Genomic DNA, 15,755 nt, shown 5'->3' on the forward strand with positions numbered 1-15,755 from the left:
AGAATCTTAGGAGTGGCAGAAGGATTGAAAGGGGCAGTCATTAAGACCTTTGTGATAGTTTTCAAGTTAGGGCCATTGTAAAGGATGAACTTACAATGTTGATAGAAAGGGTTAATAAGCTGATCACGCTGCTAGAGGCTAGGAGAGGGGTCACTAATGGAAGAGAAGGAATGGGCAGTGGAAATGTAATACAAGCTATACACAATACTAGTAAGGCTGCCAAGTTCTCATCCCAAAAAAGCCCCCCACCATCCACTGTTAATGATCAAGCAAGACAGTGCACTGCAGCCCCTAGCAGGGCAAATCCAGCATCTGTCCCTCCACAGAACAGTGGCCCCCAGCAAGAAAGACGACCACTGGAGAGGGTAGATCCACTAAAATTGCTGAAACCCTTAATCCACCACCGTGCATTAATTTATCACCAGCCTCAACCCCCTTCGTTGTTATCTTGTCAGGCATCCCGAGCTTGGGAGGGGGCAAAAGGAATCACACCAGGAACTAAAAAGTAAATGCATGATCTGGTTATCCAACAACAAGCAATTCCGTTATGAGGAAGCTGGAGAAATCTTAACAACCCGTTGAGTAGCTCGGGTGGGTTGGAAACCCAAGGTTTTACAGGGAGACTGTGCAGTCATTAATTTTAAAAATCCATCAGTTGCCCGAGAATTTTAACCAGGGACGACTCGAGTCAGGAGGGGACTATAAGAGCTGTCCCTCTGGGTTATTTTTTTATCCCCCACAGGGCCCACAACAATGTAGAGATGGATGGGAAGGGAGGCCTTTTAATTAAAATTATCAAATAGATACCTTGGGATGTCAACTACCGAGGCAACCAATCTTCACCATTCCTACAACTAATAGGTTCGGGGTCCTTGAAGGAGTGGATTGATTTGCAACCAAGAGGTGCAGGGTGGAGGAAAAGACACACCAAGCAGGGATGACCACAGATCAGTGCATGATAGCAGAAGAGGGTGAGCCCAGTGGGAGGCAGAGTGGGACAGCAAGAGGTAATAAGCTAGAACCCAAAGGGACTAAAACAAACAACCAACCCCGCGTCTCCAACTGTGAGTCTCCCCAGAAGTTAAGTTTGTGCACAGGAGGGATTATGCCTCCCCATCCCCAGAATGCATGTCCAATCATAGCTGGCCAGGTGGTTCGGGCTGACAGGTATTTCTTGGAATGTGGCCGGCCTTGCCCCCAAGATGGATAGTCCTGACTGTGGGAGTTTTATTAAACAACACAAAATCTACATGTTCTAAGAAACATGGGCAAGGGGGGATCTCTCCAAACTAGGCTATGCCATATATGCCTTACAAGCAACATCAGGAGGAAAAGGGGGCCGTCGGGGGGTTGTGCACTTGGGTGGGGACACACCTGGGTTGTACATCCCACCAAGCTAGAAACAGCCTCAAACGACATATTGTGTATCCTCCTTAAATTACCCCTAAGGACTACTATTGCTTTAATAAATGTCTATTCTAGACCATTTAGCCGTAGTCAAGAATCGAAGACCCTTGACGAGCTAAGAACATTCCTTGCTACCATCCCTGATAACTTCATGTTAATTGTAGGGGGGATTTCAATTGTCAGTATGAGCCCCTAGATGGTATGAATAGGGATTCCCCGTGTCAAGAAGATCTACATTGGGCTGTACCAGATACATCTTGTCTGTTAGTAAGAGCATGGGTTTCTGAGACCATTTGATGCCAGGTAGATAGAGGGGAAACTGTGGCACTCATTCTATTGGATTTGAGTGCCGCTTTCGACACTGTTTCCCATTCCATCCTTCTTACTGCCTTTAAGTCCATCGGCATCAGTGGCTCAGCCCTCAGTCGGGTGGCCAGCTATCTTTCGGACCGTACATTCCAAGTTTTCTCCCCTTCCTCAGCTTCAAAGATTCATCACTCAGCTCATGGCGTCCCGCAGGGCTCTATCTTGAGTCCACTATTCTTCAACCTATATGTTAGACCCCTTGCCACCATTGCGGAACAAGCCAGACTTATTATTTATTCTTACACTGATGATACCCAGATCATCTATTCACTTTCCACAGGTCAAAATTCCACTACATCTTCCCTTTTGTCTGGTCTCGATAATATAGCTGAATGTCTGACAAAATATCGATAACACAAATATCGATATACAAAAATATCGGAACAAAAATATCGAAGTCAAAAATATAGGAATCCTATCCCTAACAAGGTAAGTACAAATATATCGAAAAAAATATATAGAATGACAAAAATATCGTTTTTTTTTAAATATCGTTTTTTTTTTATTAAATAAAAATCTAATATTAACAAAATAATACTTATAAATGTAATAAACATATTTAAAAATGTACTATAATATTTAAAATTAATACATAATGTAATACAAATTAATATTAATAAATATATAATACATAATATATTTTTCATTAATATTAACTCTAAATTAATTATTTTCATAACTTATAAAAAAATAAAAATATAATAAATTACTAATACATTTATATACATAAAATAATCACATAAATAACAATTAATAACAACATAATACTAATAAAAAAGCGAAATAAATTTTAGATAGTGTATGAGTAAAAATTACTATTCCCACTCCAGAGAGTGCAACAGTAGGGAAAGTGTTGGATAGCGTAGGGGTAACAATTACTATTCCAACTCCAGAGAGTGCAACAGTAGGGAAAGTGTTGGATAGCATAGGGGTAACAATTACTATTCCAACTCCAGAGAGTGCAACAGTAGGGAAAGTGTTGGATAGCGTAGGGGTAACAATTACTATTCCAACTCCAGCGAGTGCAACAGTAGGGAAAGTGTTGGATAGCGTAGGATTAAAAATTACAATCCCAACTCCAGAGAGTGCAACAGTAGGGAAAGTGTTGGATAGCGTAGGGGTAACAATTACTATTCCAACTCCAGAGAGTGCAACAGTAGGGAAAATTTTGGATAGCGTAGAGGTAACAAATACTATTCCAACTCCATAGAGTGCAACAGTAGGGAAAGTGTTGGATCGTGTAGGGGTAACAATTACTATTCCAACTCCAAAGAGTGCAACAGTAGGGAAAGTGTTGGATAGCGTAGGGGTAAAAATTACTATTCCCACTCCAGAGAGTGCAACAGTAGGGAAAGTGTTGGATAGCGTAGGGGTTGAAATAACATACTTATAAAAAATAATTCATTATTACTTAATTACATTAAAATTAGTTCCCACCATATTCCCCTATAAACACACAACCCGCAACAGAACACATTTATCAATTAATGAATTATTTAAAATTAATTACCAATTAATTATAATTATTTACCAACTAATAACAATTAATGTATGCTTCCTACTAATTAATAATTAATTCTACATAATTAAATTACTTCCCACCCTATTCCCCTATAAACCCATAACCCGCTACAGAACATATTTATCAATTAATCAATTAATTAAAATTAATTAAAAAGAATTCTCAATTAATTAATTAATAATTCCTACTAATTAATAATTAATTTAACATAATTAAATAACTTCCCACCCTATTCCCCTACAAACCCATAACCCGCTACAGAACATATTTATCAATTAATCAATTAATTAATATTAATTACAAATAATTCTCAATTAATTAATTAATAATTCCTACTAATTAATAATTAATTTAACATAATTAAATTACTTCCCACCCTATTCCCCTATAAACCCATAACCCGCTACAGAACATATTTATCAATTATTCAATTAATTATAATTATTTAAAAATTATTCTCAATTATTTAATTTATAATTCCTACTAACTAATAATTAATTTAACATAATTAAATTACTTCCCACCCTATTCCCCTATAAACCCACAACCCGCTACAGTACTAAAAGACAACATTTAATTAAATTACATTAAAAATAAATTATTAAACATAATAAATACAATATAATATACACAAAATGTATTTAAAAATCGATATTAGTAACATCGAAATTATTTACTTTGATATTACTGACATCGATATTTAAAACTTCGATATTACTAATATCGATATTAAGAGTGTCGATATTACTTACCTTCTATATTATGTCCCTTCGATATTTAAACTTCGATATAATTGTATATCGAAATTTAAAACTCGATATTTTGTCTGTGTACCAATATAGCTAGTTGGATGCACAACAATATATTAAAATTAAATGGGGATAAGACAGAGCTTCTCTTGTTTGGCCGCAATACCACACTTTGGGGTCCCCACCATTGGCCACAGCAAATGGGCCCCTTACCTGTTCCCTCCAAAACAGCCCGCAACCTAGGCATCATATTTGATGATCAGCTGTCGATGAGGCAACATGTGATCAAGGTCTCGGCCACATGTATTACCATCATCAAGTGGCTGAGAAAGATCATATGGATGCTTCCCCATGACACCCAGAGAACCGTAGTCCAAGCGTTAATTACATCTCGGCTGGACTATGGGAATGTTCTTCTTCTGGGTGCATGAAAGGAGGTGACTCGTAAACTTCAGACAGTCCAAAACATGGCTGTTAGATTACTCTGCAATCTCCCCAGAACTTCTTCCACCTCTGCTTCTTTGCGTAGCCTACATTGGCTCCGAATCGATAATCGCTCTAAATTTAAAGCCCTCTGCATCATGCACCGGATTGAGTCAGGTAACGCCCCTCTTTATTTAAGCACTCTGGTCCAACACTATTGTCCCCCCGCACTCTTCGTTCGTCTACCCAACATAGATATCAGGTGCCTCGTATCAGGAGAGCCAGAATGGGCGGCCGCTCATTTGCTTATTTGGCTCCTTCCTTGTGGAATGCTCTTCCTCTTTCCTTACGCACTGAATCCTGCTATCTAAGGTTCCGCAGAGACCTCAGGACCTGGTTATTTAAAACCCGTTCTTTGCAACTACCCCGTTCTCTCTCTTTTTGTTTAGCGCCGGGAAACCTCCGGGTAGCTGTGCGCTGTATAAAATTAAATATAATAATAATAATAATAATGGACTCCCCTGGTACTCCAGATGAATTATCTGGTATTAAAACATTCACTGAGGGCATGTAATGGCAGAAGTAAGTCTGACACCCCTGGTAAGCACACTTTTAACAGAATCGGCCAGGCTCCTTAATCGATTATATTCTGGTCAGTATGGCTTCATGGCATAGGGTCGTTGATTTTAAGATTGTCTGCCCACGATAGTGACCACAATGCACTAGTCTTAGAACTACCCGCACTAACCCCTGAGTGTAACGAAAATTTGGCTACACCTGCGGATGGCAGATTGACTATCACTAATTGTAGGTAGAGAGTCCAATTGGCGGAATTGAGTGAATCTCAGGAACAGTTGCCCGTTCCTCATGGACTGTATTCAATCTGTCTTGGCTGACAATACACAATTTGAGTTACTGAAGGCTGTCTTAAATCATACTAAGCTAACAGCCACTAAGGCCGACTTTTTCCTCCATATAAAAAAAGTTAACAAGAATAGAATACTTCGCCATCCATGGTTTAGTGGAAAATGCCGAAAGGCCAAAATAACTATCGTCTCTGCCATTAAGGTAAAAAATAGATATTTGATTCAAATCTGCACAGCAGCCTATCGAACAAGCACAGTGAAGGCAATAAAAGAGTGGGAAAGTGAAAAGTGGGAAACTCTTAGAAGTTCCCTGGGAACCCTGGTCATGAAGACCTTTTGGAACGTGGTGAATACGGGTTGTCCTGAAGGAAACCAGCAATAGAGCCAAACCTAGTGGCAAATGTGTGGAGGGGTCACTTTGAGTCCCTCTACTCGAGAGCAAAGCCAGAGTCTAGTGTAACAAACAACATCAATCAATCAGAGTACTTGTAGAGCGCGCTACTTACCCGTGAGGGTCTCAAGGCGCTAAGGGAGGGGGGTGCTGCTACTGCTCGAAGAGCTAGGTCTTGAGGAGTCTTCTGGAGGTGAGTAGGTCTTGGGTCTATCGTATGTGGGTAGGGAGGGTGTTCCAGGTCTTGGCGGCGAGGTAAGAGAAGGATCTACCACCGGAGGTGGTTCGTTGGATGCGGGGGACAGCTGCAATTGCGAAGCTGGCGGAGTGGAGCTGGCAGGTGGGGGTGTAGAAGCTGAGTCTGCAGTTCAGGTAGGCTGGTCCGGCGTTGTGGAGTGCTTTGTGTTTGAGAGTGAGGAGCTTGAAGGTGATCCTCTTGTCGATGGGGAGCCAATGTAGGTCTCTCATGTGGGGGGTGATGTGGCTACGGCGGGGGACGTTGACAATCAGTCAGGCGGAGGCGTTTTGGATGCGTTGTAGTCGTCAAAGGTGTTTGGCTGGGATTCCTGAGTAGATTGCGTTGCCGTAGTGAGGAGGGTGTTGTAGCAGGAGGAGGAGACGGTGTTGACCTGCTTAGACAAGGAGAGGGAGGAGTCGAGGATGAATCCTAGGTTGCGAGCATGGTCGGTGGGTGTTGGGGCTGTTCCCAGTGTGGTCGGCCACCAGGTTACTCTACGCAGCTATACTGTTCTAATGTAATTAAGAATAACCCTAGAGTGGTAGATGAAACCCTGATGATTACCCTCACAGAGGTAACTGGAGCTCTAAGCCAAATTGTGCCTGGAAAGGCACCAGGGTTAGACAAAATCCCCGGGGATTTGATCCGAAGTGAACCAAGTGTTTGGGCTCGTTTTTCTGGGTTTTATTTATTTTATTTTGAAAGTTTTATATATCGCGAACAAGATCTTTGCAGATATCAGAGCGCTTTACAAAAACAAGGGGTGGGAAAAACATGAGAGGGATTAACAGACTTTTGAGCACAGAATAGCTGTAGATAATAAAAGGGTAGCAGAATAGGGTAGGTACATCAAGGAGCATAGTCGGTCCGACAAAATGAATAGTACAAGTAGGTGTAGAGTCTCAAATAAATCCAAAGTAAATGTTCAGGTGAATTTAGCCATGAGGATAGCTTTTACTTCCTTTTTGAAAAATGCAGTGGAGGAGATAAGTCTAGTTTCTGGAGGGAGTGCATTCCAGATCCTGGGTGCCATTCCTGGGAAGGAGCGTTTATAAGTTTTTTCCTTCTGGAATCTTCGAGGTTTCAGGAGAAGATTTTTTGTGCTTCTAGTGGCTCTTGAGCCACTTGAGATAGACAGCTTCTGAGTGAGGTAGCTGGGCGAGTTGTGGTGTACAGCCATGTGTGTCATTCAGGCGATTTTCAGATGGATTCTGGCTTCAAAAGGCAGCCAGTTCAAGGATTTTAAGTCAGGGGAAATGTGCGAGCGTTTTTTTGATCCAGTGATAAGTCTCGCTGCAGCGTTCAAGGAGGCTCTTAGGGGTGCGGTTGTTGATAGGGGGAGTCCGCAGAGGGCGACGCTTCCGTAGTCTATCCGAGGAATGACTAGGTCTTGTACTGCAGTTTGGAAGTCCTTAGCTGGGAGGAAGGGTTTAAGTTTCCTCAAAGTATTGATTTGGAGATTAGCTCCCTTAGTTGCTTTGCTGGTATGATGTTGCATATTGAGATTGGTGTCAAGGGTTATGCCTAAGGATTTTGCGGAGTCCACAATGGTAGGTTGGACATTGAGTGCAGTAAGGTGCTTAAGCCATGTTTGAGTGGTGGCGGTTTTCGCGGGAGGTGAAATCAGAAGGAACTCAGTTTTCAGTGCATTGAGTTTGAGGTGATTTTCGGCCAGCCATGATTGGGTGTTTCTGAGCGTTGAGTTCAGAAGTTCGATGTCTTCGGGGGATTGTAATTTGAGATAGAGTTGGATGTCGTCAGCGTACATGTGAAAGTGTACATTAGATGCTTGTAACAAAGTGGTGAGTGGCTCCATGACTAGGTTGAACAATGTTGGGGATAGGGAAGATCCTTGTGGGACGACTAATGTTACAGGCACAGGTGGGGACATCAAGTTGTTGCTCTTGAATTTCTGGGACCGGTTATGCAGAAAGGAAGTACACCATTTGAGTACAGTCCCTGATAGACCCATTCTGATATTTAACAGCTCGAGTAAGTTGTCGTGTTGGACGGTGTCAAATGCTGAAGAGAGATCAAGTAGGATGAGGAGGCAGCTATCGTTTTGATCTAGGATTTGGAGGGCATCATCAATTATGTGTGTCATAGCTGTTTCCGTACTGTGTCCTGCTCGGAAGCCTGATTGGTGAGGTTTGAGAAGGTCAATCTGATCAATGTGTTTTGTCAATTGGAGTTGTACGCATTTTTCCAGCACTTTGGCCAGGGTGGGGATATTGGAAATAGGACGGTAATTGTTTAGGTCAGTAGGGTCGGCTGTTGGTTTCTTGAGTATAGGCGTGACTTGTCCCACTTTGAGGGAGTCGGGTATGAGTCCTTGTTGAAGTGAACTAATAATAATTTTGGTCCAAAGTGGGAGGAGCAGTGGGATGAAGTCCTTTACAGTGTTAGCAGGAAGGGGGTCTGTGAGGTGATTAGAAGGTTTCAATGTGCTGAGCAGTTTACCAATTGTTTCTTCTGAGTAGGTGTCAAAGGACGACCATGTGGCATTGTTTTTTGGTTCAGTGGGTGTTGTGCTGTGGGGGCTAGAGTAAAGTCTTACGTCATTGAGGAGATCGCTCCTGATGTTATCAGTCTTTAGGTTAAAGAAAGCAGAGAAGTCTTCACTGGATGGTATATCGCTAATTATGCTATGTGATTGTTGGGGTTGTTCCTTGGATTGTGTTTTGATTAGCTCAAACAGTTTTCTTGGCCGTTTTTTTGCTCGGTCGAGCTGGAGGCTAAGAAATCTGATTTTGAGCATTTGATTTTCCTAAAGTAGGCGTTTCTCTTTTTCTTAAGAGCTTTAAGGTGCAATGCCGAAGGGGCTGATCTCCAAATGCGTTCTGCCAGTCGCATGGCAGGTCTCTCTTCGTTGAGTCTACCATCGTACCATGGGTTAGAGTTCTTAGTGGAGACTCTCTTCAGTTGCAGGGGGGTGGCCTCATTGATTATTGAGGTCATAGAGTTGAGGTAGTGGTCGGCCAGAACTTGAACGTCTGAGGCGCCGGTAGGGGGAAGGAGGAGATTGCAGCTGGGCGAAGGTAAAGAGTTGGGGTTGAGTTTCTTCAGGTCCCTTTTCCAGACCTTGGATTTGGTGGATTGAACCAGGTTAAATTTACCTTTTCATTGATGAAGAATGTGATAATGTGGTGGTCTGACCAGTCACAGGGTTGGATTGACCCAAGTTGGGTAGAGTCCTCTTTGGAGATGATAAGGTCGAGGATAGAGCCTTTGTCATGGGTGGAGCTATTGCAGATTTGGGTGAGGTCAAGAGCGTCGAGGAAGTTTTTGAGACTATTTACCAATGCGTCATTGTGATCGTTCCAATGAAGATTGAAATCTCCAAGGAAAATTTGAGTGTTTTGCCGTCCGGAATTGGTTGTGATCGTGTCCATGAGTTGTTGGGTGAAGATGAGGTTGTCCCCAGGTGGATGGTAAATGATGTGTAGAGAGCATACATGTTTGCCCTCGCTGATGACATCTAGGCAGATGTATTCACAGGAGGTAAGGGAGGGGAAAGTGACTCTAGTAACTGAGAGGTTGCTCCTATAAATGCATGCGATTTTACCGCCTGTTTAATGCTGTTATGCAAGGTATAACCATTCCCACTAGCTGGGCCGGGACTGAAATAATCCCAGTTTTATAAAAGGGTTCCCCGATGTTGCCCACAAACTATAGGCCCATAAGCCTTATTGACATCAGTCAAAAAATCTTTGCACGGGTATTGCTTCACCATCTGCAGAGCTGGATGGAGGAACATAAAGTTCTTAGTCTGTTCCAATCAGGGTTTAAAGAAAAATGCCCACCTTAGACCAGATCTTTAGCTACAATTATTACACTGGAAGACCTTGCGTATAGAGGGGGGCAGCCGCAATCTAATTTTTGTAGACCTAAAACTGTATTTGACCTGGTCCCAAGAGAAAAGTTGTGGTCAGTCCTGCTAGAGATGGGGGTTCCACCAAACTTATGCCAAGTAATAAAATGGCTGCATTAAGGGAATTTTGCACCAATAAGATTTAGCAAACATGGGGAACTCACTAAACCCATCCTTGCAGATAGATGAGTCTGCCAGGGCTGCGTTCTCGCCCAACCCTTTTAAGTCTTTTTATAAATGGGATAGTTGTTTTGAAAGATTTAGATGCACCGAAGCTGGCAGCATGAATTATCCCAGCCATGATGTTTGCCGATGATACCCTGTTATTATCTAAATCTCCAATGGGTATACAGAGGGTTTTAAATAAATGTGATGCCCTCTGTAAAGAAAGGGGGCTTGAGATTATTCTACAAAAAAACACATTTATGGTATTTAACTCAGCCAAAAGTACTCATTAAAACCCATGTTTTGATGGTAGAACCCTAGAGAGGGTATCCACTTTTGATTACCTCGGTATTACTATTACAGAAAAAATGGATTGGGAGCACAGATTAAAAAAATACAAGCCTGAAGGTAGTGGAATCAACAGGGGGTCTGTCCAATGTATTCCGAAAGTCTAGTTACAAACCAGTGGGCCCAGCAGTAGAGCTATACAGGGTTCAAGCTAGAGGTGCTGCCCTATACTGAGCTGAAATTTTGTGCCACAACCGCACCGATAGTCTAACAAAAACAGAAAATTATTTTGTTAGACAATTGTTGGGTCTTCCACGCAGTACCCCACTTTTTCCACTATGATTAGACCTGGGGGTTAGGTTAATTGTGGATGAAACCTCTCTGAGACCCCTTTTTATACTGGAGGTGCATGTGGGTTGCTCCAGAATTGTTTTAATTCAGGGAAGAACTAAGAGAGGTGTTGAACCTACCAGGGGCACGGAGACTACCATGGTTTATATACGTCAGGAAAACCCTTACATCCTGGGTCTGGGCAATCTTTGGGATAACCCAGAAATGACATGCCCTACAGACTCAATGAAAGAACTAAAGGGTCACTACTGGGAGAATAAACTTACACAGCTACAGGGGAACCATGTGATGAGGATACTCTCTGTAGCGTTTTTGGAAATCAAATACCAGTACATATTAGAGCCGGAGCTTAACGATATAAAGCCAGCTGCCGCAAGGAAGCTCTATTTACAGTTTAGGCATGGGGTATTGCCACTGCATGCATTTATGAACAAATGGGCGGGCCTACAAACACTGGGTTGCCCGACATGCGATTGTGCAGAACAATCTGAATGCCATGCATTCTTTGTCTGTTCTGGCTATAAGAGAGCACGAAAATGATGGCTGATACAGATATGTAGAAACTTGGGAACTAGGCAATGCTCAGAGGCCTTTAGACTACTGAAATATAATGCTAGTCTTGCTAAAGCTTATTCAGTGGCAGGCTTTTTATTTGTCATGTGGTGTACTCGAAGAGTCTTTCTAAAAATGCCCCCCAAATTTGGTGACTAAACTGGCGTATACCCTGTTCTGCTTTTCAACTGATGGAATTTATATGTATGTAATTTCTAGTAGTATTTTAATAATGTATCATATTTAAGGTATACATTACTTGGTGATAGAGACTATCAAGAAGTAGGACTGGTGTTTAAAGGTCTATAACAATGGTTTTAATTCCTTTTTTATGGAAGTCTACTGTTTTTATATGAACTTTTTATCTATATTTAAGGTTCTGCAAATTCCCTATCACATTATGCACCAGCACTTCAACGTAATCAGTCATGTTGCTAATTATCTCATTGACCGATTTAAGCACTTTATATAAACCTAGATATTATCGTTTATGAGTTAATTTGAGGGCCATACTAAGTGCTGAAAACATAAGTACTGCATATATAGGTAATTGCAGACCGTGATACCAGGACTGACTGCAAATTAGATCTTTGCAGGCTACTCTAGCTACTTAGATATAGCAGTGCACATGCGCTGCAATAGGAAACAACCTCTTGCAGCTGACCAGGACTTTTCACAAGCTCGTGCTAGTGGCATTTTTTCCAGCAATATTTCTATTGGTGTTTGCGTGTGTCTTCCTTAAAAGACAGCACGCAAGTGGGTAAAGGCGGGCACATGTCCCGCCTTTCCCACCCAATGTAACTGCCCACGGCTTGTGGTTACGCGCACGGGCCACATTTGTTTTCAATTATGGTGCCCAGACGCTGGCGCGATATTTGAAAACAGATGGGATGCTCACGCTTCCAGCGCGTGTGCACCACTCGCGGGCTTTTTTCATCCGTTTTCTATCTGGAGTTGGTGGGAGAGCTTTACTGACTGATTGACCTAGGGCTCACGTGCTTTAAGGCATTTATACTTATGAAATCTTTCTATGATTTAATGCGTTTCCCTGGGCAGGAACGCTTATTTCAATAGTTATATCCTTCTTTGCGGATTCCCTCATTTTGAATATATAAAGTTACATGTCTGCCTCAAAGACGCCTGTGAGTAAAGTACAGCCAGCTGCCTTGCATGTCATAAATGTGACAGACATGCTGGGCAAGTTTTCCGGAGGCACCATGGTGTCAGAAAATGTTTGTTTCAACATGTTTACACCTCTTCCTGTTCTGTTTGCAAGATAGAGAGTGTAGTAGGATGATGTGCCTGCTGCTGATGTGCAGCTTAGAGGTCCAGCCTTTAATTTTGTGAGACATCTTTTTGCTCAGTATGGGTTTAGTGTCATTGGCGTGCAACATATGGAAGTGATGTTTCCCACAGTACTGCTGAGCCTTTAGTATATAGAAACTGTGTTTTTCAGTTCCTATGGTGGGGCTGATTCCCGCTTTTGCAAGAGGAGAGCTCTGTGGAAAGAGCATTGCTTTCTATTATTGAACTGCAGGTTGTGGTATTGCATGTTGTTCATTGGAGTTTTTACTGTTTCTTTAAATTACAGAATTCTAGGTTAGAACATGGTAATGTCATGTATGATTCTGTTCTGCCTAAGACAGTTGCTGCTGGCTTAAGGCTTCTTTAGTCGCTCCTTCCGCGAGCTCTTCTGTATTTACTTTTCTTATTGGTATTTCCGCCAATAAATCTTGTTTGGACATCTCATCAGCGCATTCAAAGGTTTTGTGGATACCCCTTACTACAAAGCATTGCTTTCTATTATAGAACTGCAGGTGATGTTATTTATGGAAAGTGAACTGAAGTATTCTGTGTGAATGACAATCTTTACTTCGCATGATTTTACATGGGGAGTCTTGAAATCATGTTTAGTGCATACAGAGTATCTTTATATTGTGAGTTACTAAATCCCAACTGCTTTATTTTGCAACCTTTATAGTTTCTTCTAACTTTTATTTATTTTAGTCAATTTTTTTAACGTAAATTGATGAATATTTATGTGACAAAAAATGTAATTTAAAATGCGCATAGCTATATATTTAATTTTAAGTCAGTATTACTTTTTTAAAAATGTCATTGTATTTTATATTCCATTCATTAGGAAGGAAAGCATTGCTCTGAGAAAGATAATGACTGGCTGATGGTAGGCACTGCCAATTATTTTCTTTGGTATGGCGTAACAAGTTGCTTAGGAATACCTCGCTTGCATGGGTGTGAGGAAACATGATAATGTATGGCTATGAGGACACAGGGTTGCAAAGTAAACCAATATGTATAAAGAAGGATCTGCAAAGCATACGTGAGGTTTAATGTGAAGTAGCGAAGAAAAAGGAAAAGGTTATAAAGTGCCTTGCAAGTCAGACACCTATTACATTATATGGGGAATGTCTGTAAACTCATGACAAGCCAGGAGTGATTTGGATAGGCATGGAGAAGCCTTTCAATACCCTGCATTATCTGTAACTCAGAAAACAAAGCATTAGCAAAGCCAAAAGATTTTGCCTATGCAAAATCTATTGGGTTTGTTAATGTTTTCCTTACATGTTGCACAGCAGTTGAGCTGCTGTGCACCATGGGTTAACGTAAAAAAAAAGAAAAGTGCTATGACACAGAAAAAAAGAAATATGACACAGCCAGCATTCACCACATCAGTGCTTTTTCTAATGTAAGCCATGTTGCACAGGAGATCAACTGCTGTGCGACATGTAACAAAAACATTGACAAAGCCAATAGATTTTGCATAGGTGAAACCTATTGCCTTTGCTAATCCTTGTACACCATAGATTTAAACAAGCATTGGCATAACCAATAGATCTCGCCTTTGGGACCTTATAAGTGTTTAATTATCCAGCACAATATCCTTGGGGCAACAACATCCAGCGTTACATGGCTAAACACTTATAAGGTGAGACCTATTTGCTATGACAATACTTGTTTTACTTGTTCTTAACACAGATGAGATGTAAAACATGTTTATAAATTATTTTATGGTCATACTGATCGAAATAAAGTTTTACACACAAACTTTGTGATAGGTCTATTTAAAAGCTCCTTTCTGCAGGAGGCCTCATTGGCCAATTTGGAGGAAGAGATTCAACGAGTACACAGAGACCCCCATAAAATCCATCCCAGGTCCTAAAAAACTGTGAAATATACTGGTGAACTTTTTATCTTACTCTTTAAAAGAAAAACATCCGCGGTTAGACCTGAAGGAGAAAGAGCGTGCGAGCTAAGGAGGGATCTCCAGGAAGCATCGGTCAGGAAGAAAGAAGTAGAGCACTGGAACCAATTGCTGTAAATGGCGGAGGAGGATAAAATGAAATTACTATATGCTGCCTGGGATGGATACTTACCGGATGCAAAGTTGGCTGAATTATGGCAAGTATCCTTTACTATACTTTATTCGATGTTTAAACCTGCTGCACTAAGAAAGAACCTATTTTTTTTACCTTGCATCGAATGTAATGGATCCCACAAAAGCTGGCAAAGATAAGGGGAAATGGTGACTCCAACTGTAAGTGATGTGGTACTGGAGAGGAGGATGATCTGCATATGTTTGCCACATGTTTAAGATTGGAAGAATTCCGGTTAGCTGTGGGTAAAAATATTGCGCTCGCCACAGGAATTAATATTTATTTGGAAAGTTTTATAAAGCACGAATATGATGCAAAAAATGGTATCAGAGCACTGTACAAGGAGAGTACATGGTAAGAGGTTTAAGACATAGGTACAGTACAAAATAGAACACAAGAAGTACCTAAAAAAAGTTACAGCAGGCAGTACATCAAAAGGGACTTGTAAAGATAGCCATAACAAATTTTCAGCGACAGGTAAAAAGACAGGTCCAAGCTGGAAATGGAAGTAGATTACTTACGGCATAAGGGCTATGCTGTAGATGGTCATTCAATAGTAGCCACTTGATCTGTTTTTTGAATGAGGTAGTTGATGGGTTGGATCTGATCTTGGGAGGAAGAGTGTTCCAAATTCTTGGAGCAAGACCAGAGAATGCACAGTTGTATGTTCTTTAATTATTGAATTTGGGCGGTTTCAAAAGTAGAGTATTAGAGCTTCTTAAGTTCTGACTCGAGCCCGATAGCTCACGTTTTTTTGCAAGGTAGACGGGGTGTTGAAATGAATAGCTTTGTGCGTCAGGCAAGCTATCTTGAAACTAATCCTTGTTTCAATGGATAGCCAGTTCAGCTGAATTAAGTCCGGAGTGATATGGTCATGTTTTCTGGAGCCAGTGATAAGTCTGGCCGAAGCGTTAAGAGTGGATCTAAGTGGAGCCAATCTAGCTTTAGGAAGGCCGGCTAGGGTCAACAAACCATATTCCAAGTGTGAGATAACTAGGGATTGGACTGCTGACTGGATGTCCTCAGGCAAGACTGGCTTGATTTTCCTTAGGGTGTTGAGCTGATGATTGGGTCCCCTAATAGTGGCACTAATGTGAGCTCGCATATTTAGATATTTGTCCTGAGTGATGCCTAAAGATCACGCATAGTCAACAACATGAGGGGTGCAGTT

The sequence above is a fragment of the Lissotriton helveticus genome, chromosome 4_1, assembly GCF_964261635.1.
Source record: "Lissotriton helveticus chromosome 4_1, aLisHel1.1, whole genome shotgun sequence".
NCBI classification, from domain to species: Eukaryota; Metazoa; Chordata; class Amphibia; order Caudata; family Salamandridae; genus Lissotriton; species Lissotriton helveticus.